We start from the raw sequence: 11184 nt of genomic DNA, 5'->3' as shown, positions 1-11184 counted from the left end.
CAGGTCGGAGCTGGGACCCCCCCCCCCAAAATAAATTCCCCCCCCCCCCAAATAAATCCCCCCCCTCTAAAAATATTCCCCCCTCCCCAAATATCTCTGCCCCCCCAACCAGCACCCATGGGTGCCAGTGAGGGGGGGGACCCCATGGCCGTGCCCCCCCTACCCCAAATAACGCTGGGGTGCTGCTGAGACCCCCCCAAATATTTCTGTGCCCCCCCCAATATTTCTGTGCCCCCCCAAATTTCCGAGTCCCCCCTCAACATTTCTGAGACCTCTCCCAATTTCTGTGCCCCCAACACTTCTGAGCCCCCCAATATTTCTGTGCCCCCCAAAAAATTTTGGAGCCTTCCCCAACATTTCCGAACCCCCCCCAATATTTCTGAGCCCCTCCCAAATTTCCGTGCCCCCCCCCTCCAACATTTCGGAGCCCTCCCAAATATTTCAGAGCCCCCCCCAAAATTTCAGAGCCCCACCCCCAGTCCACCCCCATCCCTCTGGGATCCCCCTGCCCCCATTTCCACCCCCATCCCAAACCCCCCCTTACACCTATGCCCCCCCCAGCACCCATGGGTGCCCCCCCCACGCCTGACACCCCCCCCCCCGTGTCCCCCCCCCCCCAGGTGCCTGCAGTCGGCGAAGGACAGATCAAGTGGTAGTTACTGCGTGACCCCCCCCCGTGCCCCCCCCCCCCCAAAAAAAAACAGGACCCCCCCAGCTCCGTGTCCCGCCTCGTCTCTCCCTTGCGCCGCCCCCCCCAAATTTGGGGACACTCGTGCTGACATTTGGGGGGGGGCGCGGCTCCAAACCGCCCCCCCCCAAATCGACCCCCCCCCCAAATCGACCCCCCCCCCGGATAAAAAAAAGCCGGGCTCAAACCTCGTCATTTATTGGGGCAAAGCTGGGGGGGGGGGCAGATGGACGTGGGGGGGGGATGGGGCGCTGCTGCTGTGCCCCCCCCCCCCCCGAAAAAAAAAATCCTGCCCCCCCCCTTTCCCTCCCCTTCCCCAGCCTGCTATTGCTTTGCTGAAATCACAGTTTTGGTTGGGGGGGGGCAGGAAGAAAATGGGGGGGGGCAGTGGCAAATGGGGGGGGTAATAAGGGGGGGGTTAAAAGGGGGTTGGGGGGTGATGGGGGTAATATGAGGGGGGGGGGAGGAGATGGGATTTGGGGGGGGACAGTGAAAGTTTGGGGGGTGGGGGGCAGGATGTGGGGGGGCACAAGGATGTGGGGGGGCAATGAGGGAGCGAGTGATGTGGGGGGCAGGTGGTGGGGGAGGCAATGAGGGTGGGGGGGGCACGGTGATCACAGGATTGGGGGCAATAAGGGGGGGGCACAGTGATTGGGGGGGTGATAAGTGGGGGGGGCGATAAAGAAAGTGATAGGGGGGTAGTAGCGATAGGGGGCAATAAAGGGGTGGGGGGGTAATTCAGATGTGGGGGGGCACAGTCTGATGTGTGATGGGCTGGGGGGGGGGCACAGTGATAGTGGGGGGGGCCATAGGGGTGTGGGGGGGGCACAGTGATAGTGGGGGGGTGATAGGGGGTGGGGGGGGCACAGTGATGGGGGGGGGGCGATCGGTATAGGGACGCAACTGGGATGGGGGGGGGCACAGTGCTGGGGGGGGGCAATACAGTAGTATCTTGGGGGGGGGGGGCACAGTGCTGGCGGGGCAGTTCCAGGGTATTTTGTTGAGGGGGGGGGGCTGCTTTAGGGTGGGCCCAGGACCCAGCGTTGCAATGGGCTGGGCCCCGGGGTCGGGGGGGGGATTTGGGGGGGGCACGGGATGGGTGCCCCCGCCGCGGGGGGGGGGGGGCGTGTGCACAGTGGATCCCCTGTGAGTGCAAGAGGTCATGGCTTGGGGGGGCGCCCCATGGGGGAGCACCCCTTGGGGGGGCTCCCCCAAGTATTTGGGGGGGGGCCACGGGGAGGGGCTCCGTTCCCTGCAGGGGCCTCACTGATTGCTAAGCCAGTCCTGAGGCGCGGGGGGGGGGCACTGGGGACCCCCACCCCTCCCAACCCTCCCTCCCCCACTTTTTTTTTTTGGGGCGGGGATGTGGATGGGGGGGGTTCGTTCGGGGGTCCCCGTCCCCGCGGGATTTGTGCAGTGGGCCGGGAGGGGGGGGGAGGAGACTTTAGGGGAGGGGGGGGGCATAAAGAGGTAGGGTTGGGGGGCTCATCATTTTCCTGCCAAATCTCCAATTCCAGATTGGAGAAAAAAAATCACTGCTGAGCCCCGGGAGAAAGCAGCTGGGGGGGGGGGGGGAGAGGATGGAGAGGGAGCTGGTTGCTGGGGCCGGTTGCTGGGCCGGCTGGGGCCGCTGCCAGGTCCCGTTGCCAGGCAACCGTTGCCAGGCTCAGCCCCGCCCCCTCTCGTTGCCTGGCAACTGCAGCCGGGTAAACATCGCGGGTGCTGGTTGCCAGCAGGTCCCGTACTTGGCAACCGTTGCCAGGGCGGGCTCTGTTGCCGGGCAGCTCAGGGGCGGGTTACCAAGCAGGTTGGGGGGCGGGGCCTGTTGCTAGGCAACCGTTGCCGGGCAGATTTCTGGCTCTCCCCGTTGCCAGGCAACCACCTGATGCCTCACAACCCCTGCACACAGTTGCTAGGCAACCGCAGCCTGCTCGGTAACCAGGGCGGTTGCCAAGCAACCGTCACCAGGGCGCTCACCAGGTGACGGTTGCTAGGCAACGAGCCCGGATCTTGTCACCGGGTGATCGTTGCCAGGCAACAGCCCCAGCATCTTGTCACCATGCTGCATTCCAAGGGTGACGGTTGCTAGGCAACGGTCCCAGGCCCTGGGGGGGGTGGATAGAGAGGAAGGAGGGGGGGCGTGGGCAGGGCGCAGGGGCCCAGGGGGCGGGGCGCAGGAGGGCGGGTGCCAGGAGATCCAGGACAGAGAGAGAGAGAGAGAGAGAGAGAGAGGGAGCGGGGCGAGAGAGAGAGGAAGGAGAGGACGAGCACGTGACGACGACGACGGCGGCGGCCGCCAGGGCCAGGGGGGGCGGCAGGAGCCCCCCCCCCGCCCCCGCCAGCGCCTTCGGCAGCTCCTTGGGGAAGGGCAGCGGCGTCTGCGGGGAGGGGGGGGGGCATGGGTCAGTGGGGGGGGGTGATGGGGTGACCCCCCCCCACCAGTATCCCCCCCCAGTGTCATCCCTACCCCTTGGGGTACCCCAAAAGGGCCCCCCCTGCCCCATAGGAACCCTCTTGGGCACCCCCCAGCTGTAGGGTGCCCCAGGTACCCTGGAGGTGATGCCAGCCCCCCCCAACCCCATGGGGCACCCCCTGAATTGCACCCGGGACCCCCCCCAGCACCCCGGCACTTTGGTGTCCCATAATGAGCCCCCAGAATAGCCCATAGGCAGCCCCAGGGCCCCCCCACCCCATAAAGGGCTTCCAACACCCCCTATGGATACCCCAAGCCCCCCCCCAAAAAAAGGGCTCCCACCACACCCTACAGATACCCCCCAGCCCCCCCCCTCCATAAATCACCTCCACCACATCCCTCAGCCCCCACCCCATAAACCCCCTCTAGGCCATCCCATAGCTACCCCCAAGCCCCATAAGGTGATGCTGGCCCCCATGTCCTAGCCCCTAGGACACAGACACCACTCACAGGCTCCGGGGGAGTTGGGGTTTCTTGTGGCGGCTCAGCAGCGGGTTCGGTTCCCGGCCACCCGTCCCGATGCCGCCGGCTGGAGATGTGCTGGGGGGGGTGCGCGCATGGGGGGGGGTATAGGGGGGGGGGGGTATAGGGGCAGGGAGCCCCCCCGGGTCTGGGATGGGGGGGCTGGGGAGGCTGCGGGGGATTCTGGGGGGGGGGGTTGGGGAGTCCTGGGGGGGGGTCCTGATGGGTTCAGGAAGGGTGGGGGGGGATGATGGGGGGCTGGGGGGGGGCTACGAAAGGCTTAGGAAGCTTGGGGGGGGTACAGAAAAATTAGGGGAGGGTTTAAGGTTTTTGGGGGGGTCTCAGAAATGTTTGGGGGGGTCTCAGGATGGTTTGGGGTGGGTCTTGGGTTTTTGGGGGGTCTCAGAAATGTTTGGGGGGGTCTCAGGTTTTTGGGGGAGTCTCAGGAAGGTTTGGGGGGGTTTTGGGTTTTTGGGGTGTCTCAGGTTGGGGGGGTTTCAGAAAAGTTTTTGGGGGGGTCTCAGAAAGGATTTGGGGGGGGTCTCAGAAAAATCTGGGGAGGGTCTTGGGTTTTTTTGGGGGGGGTCTCAGGTCTGTGTGGGGGGTCTCAGATTTTGTTTTTTTTTGGGGGGGTAGGGGATTCGAGTGACCTCTTGGAGCCTTGGGGTGTCCCAAAGGGGTCTGGAGGGTTTGGGGGGGGGTCCCTATGGTCTGGGGGGGGGCAGCAGGATTGAGGGGTCCTGGGGTGATCTGGGGGGGGTCAAGGGGGGGTGAAGGGGGGGGGTGGGCTACCTGCTTGAGCTGGAGCTCGGAGTTGAGGCGCACGTTGCAGATCTGGCAGTGGAAGGAGCGCTCGGGGTGTCGGGTGGCCGGGGGGGTCCCGGTGCCCCCCCGAGGCGGGGGAAGGCTCGGATGGGCCCCAGCCCGCTGCGCGCCTCCACCAGCGTCTTGTGCTTCGTCCCTGCGGGCACCCAAGCGGTGCCACCGCAGCACACCCCAGGGAGCCCCCCCCGGGACCCCCCTTGGACCCCTGGGACCCCCCAGTGCTGTTTGATGTCCCTGTGCCCCCTGAATGCCCCCAGAAGCCCCCCTGTCCCCCCAGCACCCCCCTCCTGTCCTATCATCCCCCCCAACACCCCCCATCCCACATCCCCCTGTCCCCCCAAATCCCCCTTGTCCCCCCCAATCTCCCCAAAGGCCTCCTGTCCCCCTGCTGTCCCCAAAAGCCCTCCTGTCCCCCCCAAACCCCCTTGTCCCCCAATCCCCCAATCCCAGACCCCCCTGTCCCCCATCCCCCCAGCACCCCCTGTCCCCTCCTGCCCCCAACACCCCATTCCCTAACCCCCTGTCCCCCCCCAAGCCCCTCGTCCCCCGCCCCCCAATCTCCCCCAAGCCCCCCCCTTGTCCCCCCCCCACCTTTATTGTGTGCCTCTGTCTCCCAGCTGGGACAGGGAGTTGACAGGCCCACCTCTGCAGAGGCCAGTACAGCAGCCGCTTGGCCTTCGCCTTCTCCTCCTCTTCCTCGCCGCCCCCCCCTCCCCCCACCGGAACCCCCCCGGGCCCCCCCCCCAGACCCTCCGAGGCCGCAGCCGCTGGGGGGCCGGGGGGCGAGGGCGGGGCCAGCGGGGCTCCCGGGAGCTGCGGGGGCCGGGGGCTGCTCCCCTGGGGGCACACAGAGGGGCGATGGGAGGGGGAATTTTGGGACCCCCCCCCAATTCCTTTTTTTTTTTTTTTTTTTTGGGGGGGGGGGGCACACAGGACACGGAGGGGGGGAATGGGGTGGAGGGGGCGTCCTGGCGCTGTTATAGGGACTTGGGGATGCTTTGGGGGTGTCTAGGGACCCACCTGCGCGCTCCGCTGTGCCCGTCGGGGCCGGGGGGGCGCGGGGGGGTCCTGGGGGTCTCCGGTGTCCCCCCCCCGTCGGGCGCGGGCGGCCTCGAGCCCCTTGAGGCGCCGCGCGTGCCGGTTGCCCTGGTAATGTGCCGCCGCCTGGCTCTGGGGACATGGGGACACCCCCTAATTATGGGGGGGGGGGACACGCACGGTGTCCCCAAACCCCCCCCCCCAAAATGCTGGGATGTGGCACCCGAGGGGGTCCCACTGGGGTTTGGGGTGGGAGCGGGGTGGTTGTGTGAGGGGCAGGGGACCCCACGGACAGCCCCTGGGGACATGGGACACTGGTGGGGACATGAGGTCGGGATGTGGGACATGGGGATGGGACATGGGACATGATGGGGACAGGGGATGGGGACAGAGGATGGGGACATGGGGTGGGGCACAGGGACAGTAGGGACTTGGGTGAGGACATGGGGTGGGGACATGGGACATGATGGGGACATTGGACATATGATGGGGACAGGGGACATTGTGGGGACATAGGACACGGGGATTGGGGTCACAGGATGGGGACATGGGGTTGGGACATGGGACATGATGGGGACGTGGGATGAGGGGACAGGGGACACTAAGGGGACACGGGACATGGGATGGGGGACAGGGGATGGGGACAGGGGGTGGGGGACAAGGGACATCGTGGGGACACGGGGTGGGGGACACGGGATGGGGACATGGGGTCAGGTATGGGGACATGAGTGGGGACATGGGGTGGGGACACGGGATAGGGACACGGGACACGGGACATATGTGGGGACATAAAAAAAAAAATGTGTGTGTGTGTGTGTGTGTGTGTGTGTGTGTGTGTGTGTGTGTGTGGGATCTGGGGTGGGGGACATGGGGATGGGGACAGGGGATGGGGACATAGGGACAGGGACAGGGGACACCCGGGGACACCCAGAGGCCGGGCTCCGGTTGTGTCCCAGCCCCAAACGGGGCCGGGCCCAGCCTTGGGGGGAGATAAGGTTATTGTAGGGGGGCGGGAGTATTTATGTATGGGGGGGTCCCAGTATTTTTTTTTGGGGGGGTGTGGGGGGTCCGGGGGGGCTCTGACCTCGGAGTTGAAGCGGATCTCACAGGCAAGCCAGGCGATCACCGGGCGACGGGGCTTGGGCAGACGCCCCCAGCCCCCCAGCACCGCCTTGGGCACCGGCTCCATCTGTGGGGAGGGGGTGGGGGGGGGTTCCTCCTCCCACCCGGACCCCCCAGCCCAAAACCCCCCCCCCCCCCCCCAGCGCCCCTCGGTCCCATTTCCCCCCCCAGGGCTCCTCCCCAACTCCCCCCCCCCAGACCTGAAATGCCCCCCGACAGCCTCAGGCCCCCCCCCAAATCCCACTCAGACCCCCCCCCAAATCCCCCTCAGCGCCCCCCCAAATCTCCCTCAACCCCCCTCAAATCCCCCTTGACCCCCCCAATCCTCCTCTAACCCCCCCACACCCCTCAAATCCCCCCTCAACCCCCCCAAATCCCCCCCCACCCCACAACCCCCCCTCAAAGCCCCCCTCCCACTAAACCCCCCCACACCCCTCAAATCCCCCTCAACCCCCCCTTACGCCCCCCCTTTACCCCCCCCAAACCCTCAACCCCCCCTCAAATCCACCTCGACCCCCCCTCCCTACCCCTTACACCCCCCCCACACCCCTCAACCCCCCCCCCACAACCCCCCCACAACCCCCTCCCCCTTAAACCCCCCTCACCCCCCCCAGCACCCCAGGGCTCAGCGGGTGCCGCACGGGGGGCCCCACAAACACCCCAGGGCAGGGCTGCGGGTGCCGTGAGGGGGGGGGGGCGTTACCACAGATGTCCCCCCCTTGCTGTGTGTCCCCCCCACCCCCTTGCTGTGTCCCCCCCCCCTCCTTTTTGTCCCCCCCCCGCCCCATGCCCGTAGCTCCTCAGGAATCTCTCCCTGCCCAAACCCAGGGGACAGGGCCCGCCCGGCGGCTGCACGAGGCCAATTTTTGTTTTTTTTTGGGGGGGGGGCACTCTATTAACATGCCCCCCTCATTAACTTTTTCCCTGGACTGTAACTTCAAATTTGCCCCCTAGACCAAGTCAAGGCTCGGGGCCAGGCCGCAGGCAGGTGGCCGGGACCCAGGCCAAGGCCGTGGGCCCCAGAGACCCGGAGAGGGTGAGAAGACATACAATGGGGGGGGCAAATATTTAACGAGGGGAGAGAGTCACACGTGGGTGCCTGTGGGAAACCCGGTGGTGGGGGGGGGGGGGCAACAAAATGCTGGCCCCCTCCCCACCCAGCACCTGGGGGGGGGATTTGGGGTGGGGGGAGAGTGATGGGGGGGGATGAGGAGGTTTTGTGACCCCCTCGCCCCCTGGCCCCCCCCCCCCGCGGTGTTGGGTCTGGGATGGGGAGGATTGGGGGGGGGGGGAATGGCGGCCGCGAAGCTGGGGCCTGGTGAGGGATGGAGCCTGCCGGCCGCCGTACAGACCCCCGGGGGGGGGCAAATGAACCGGGGGGGGCAAATCAACCCCCAGGGGGGCAAATGAACCCCCCAGACCCCCCGAGGGGCAAATAGACCCGGGTGATCTAATGGACCCAGTCCCAGACAGGTGGGGAGATGGAACCCACCAAGGAGACCCGGGGGGAGGCGAAGGGGCCTGTAGGGACCGGTGGGGGGGGGGCAAATGGACCCCCGGGGGGGGGCAAATGGACCCCAGAAAGAGCCTCAGGGGCCCGGGGGTAGCTGCTGGCCAGTCAGACCCCAGGGGGTGAATCACCCCGTCAGACCCCGGGGGGGCAAAAAACCCCATCAGATCCCTGGGGGAGGACAAAGTGGCCTCTCAGGACCCCAGGGGGGGGGGGCAAATGGACCCCGTAGGGACCCCCGGGGGGGGCAAATAGCCCCCCCTGGCCCTGTAGAGACCCCCGGGGGGGGGCCAAAAACGCCCCCCCCACCCCCTAGCCCCCCTCAGTCCTCCAAAAGCCCCTCTGAGCCACGGGGGGGGGGTCAAGGGCCCCTCCCACCCCCATAACCCATCGGGGGGGGGGCCCCTCCCCCCTTTAAAAAAACTCAAAAGCCCCCCCCACTCTTTAACCCCCCACCCCTCTAACCCCCCCGACCCATAACCCCCCCCAACCCCTTTAACCCCTCACCCTTTAACCCCCCAGCCCCTCCTAACCCCCCCGGCTCCATTCCCGGCCCACTTTTCCCCCCCACCCCTTTTATTTCCCCCCACCCTTCCCCCCCCACCTCCCTTTTAACCCCCCCCTCCCCTCCAAGCTCCTCCCTCCCCCCCCAGTAGCGCCCCCTCCCGGCCCGTAGCGGCTCCCCCGGCTTCCCCGTGGCCCCCCCCTCGATCACGGTGGGTTCCCGGTGTCCCCCCCCCCCCCCCCAAAATTTGTGCCCCAGCTCACCCCAGGCAGCGCCGGCAGCAGGCGCAGGGCGGCGTCGGGCAGCACAGGAGGCGGCCGTGGGGCGGCGCGCGGGGGCCCGGGGCCCTCAGCATGGCCCGGCCTGGGGGGGGGGCGGGGGGGGTGTTAAAAAAATTTTTTTGGGGTGGGGGGGAAGTTTCTGAGACCCCCCCCCCCAAAAAAAAAAAAAAAAAATCGTGCGGGTGATGGGAGCACGATTTGGAGGGGGTTGGGGAGGAGGGGGTTTGGGAGGGGGAGGGGAGGTGTGGGGGAGGGGGTTTTTGGGGGGGGGGTCTGAGATCTGTGTCATGAGAGAGGGGTGGAGGGGTCTCGGGGGGGGCGGAGAGTGAGGGTGGGGGGGTACAGGGGGATGCTGGAGGGGGGCGGTGGTGATGGGGGTTGGGGAAGTGGTGTGTGGAGGGGGCATGGGGAGAAGGGGAGGACACAGGGGATGGTGGGGGAGCACAGGGGGATGGGGGGGGCATGGCTGAAAGGAGGAGGCCAGGGATGGTGGGGGGCAGAGGGTGCAGGGGGGGGACACAGAGGGATGGGGGGGTGCAGAGATGCTGGGGGGGGGCACAGAGTGATGCTGGGGGGGTAGAGGGGATGGGGGGGGTCACAGGGTGATGCGGGGGGGGCAGTGATGCTGGGGGGGGGGCACAAGGTGATGCTGGGGGGGGCACGGCTCTATGGGGGGGTCAGAGGGATCCTGGGGGCCTGGGGGGGGATGGAGATGCTGGGGGGGGTAGTGATGCTACGGGGGGGGGGCAGTGATGTCGTGGGGGGGGCAATGATGTTCTGGGGGGGTACAGTGATGCTATGGGGGGGGCAATGATGCTGGGGGGGACGCAGTGATGCTGGGGGGGGCAATGATGCTGGGGGGGGGACACGGGGGCGGTGCTGGGGGAGGACGGTGATGCTGGGGGGGGCAAGGCCATACACGCGACCCCCCCCCCCAGCCACGTTTTAGGGGGGGGGGGGGGGAGCCGTAAAGTGCTTGGGGGGGGGGAGGGGTCTACGGGCTCATTGGGGGGGGGGGCTAGAGATGTGTGGGGGGAGCAGCTGCGGACGGCGCGGCCGCGCTGGGGGGGGGGGGGTGACGGCTTATGGGGGGTGGACACGGACGGGAGGCCGGGGGGGGGGCGCGTAGACCGGGGGGGGGCACAGCGGTACCCGGGGGGGGGGGGCAGCAGCAGCCGCGTTGCTGCAGCCCCCGGCGGTGATGCAGGGAGATGGGAATGGGAGGGGCGCCTTTAAAGTGAGGGGGGGGGGGGCACGCGATAAAATAACGAAGGGGGTGGGCGGGGGGGGGGGGGGGGGCTGCCTTGCGGGGCCCCCCGGCCCCGGTAGCGGCCCGGTGGCGGTGGCGGCGTTATCCTGCTGCCCCCCCCCCCCCCCCCCATGTGTCCCCCCCCGCGGCCGCCCAGCCAATGGCGCGGCGCAGAAGTGGGGCAGCCGCGCAGGACGGGGGGGGGGCGCCCCCCCACCTCCTCCTCCTCTTCCTCCTCCTCCTCTTCTTCCTCCCCCCTGCAACCCCCCCCCCCCAGCCGCTTCTATCCCTCCCCTGCTGGCACAGATGTCCCCAAGGTGGGGATGTCCCTGATTTTTGGGGGGGGGGGGTGTGCCTGGGGGGAGGGGGTGTGGGGACACGGGATAGGAGGGGGGGGGGCAGCTGCTGTAGGGTCCTGGGGGTAGTGGGGGGGTGGGGGACCGCTGGGGGGGGTTGGGGACATTGGGACACTGGGGGCACCTACTGGGGGGGTTCGGGACACTGGGGTCCTGTCCTGGGGGGGCTTGGGGACATGGGGTTCCCCCCCCCCCGGGGGGCTTGGGGACACCTGGGGCATCTCCTGGGGGGGTTGGGGACACTGGGGGTCTCCCGGGGGGACTGGGGACACTGGGATCCCCTCCTGGGGGGGTTAGGAACATTGGACACTGGGGTCCTGTTGGTGGAGCTGGGTAGGGGTTTGGCTCACTTGGGGGCCTAGGATGAAATCTGCCCAAGGGGGCTTGGAACACCCAGACACGGGGTCCTCTCCTGAGGACTTTGGGACACCCAGTCCTCCTGATGGCCCCTGGGGACACCCCAACCCTGCCACCTGGGCCCTGTCTCCTACGTGGGCCTTGGGGACATAGGGTGAGGTGTCCCCCTCCCCAGGGGCTTTGGGGACATTTGGAGGGCCGGGTCCCCTCCTGGAGGGCCTTGGGGACACCGGGATGGTCGATGGCCCCCTTCTGATGGCCCTTGGGGACACCAGGGCCTGGTCCCCTCCTTCTGATGGCCCTTGGGGACACCAGGAT

At 67.7% G+C, this 11184-nt stretch overlaps 1 long non-coding RNA gene across 1 annotated transcript; it reads right to left on the bottom strand.

Annotated features, from left to right (window-relative positions):
- Positions 1-5253: 5253 nt before the first annotated feature.
- On the bottom strand, positions 5254-6618 carry LOC140000899 (uncharacterized). The gene is made up of 3 exons (XR_011806113.1): positions 6571-6618; positions 5469-5618; positions 5254-5285 (listed from the first exon to the last, which is right to left on the bottom strand). It is a non-coding gene; the product is annotated as an uncharacterized lncRNA (long non-coding RNA).
- Between the last annotated feature and the right edge of the window lie 4566 nt (positions 6619-11184).

The sequence above is a fragment of the Anas platyrhynchos genome, chromosome 34 (assembly GCF_047663525.1).
Source record: "Anas platyrhynchos isolate ZD024472 breed Pekin duck chromosome 34, IASCAAS_PekinDuck_T2T, whole genome shotgun sequence".
Lineage (NCBI taxonomy): Eukaryota > Metazoa > Chordata > Aves > Anseriformes > Anatidae > Anas > Anas platyrhynchos.
Note: the sequence above shows the minus strand (reverse complement) of the source record. Positions and strands in the feature narration are given on the sequence as shown.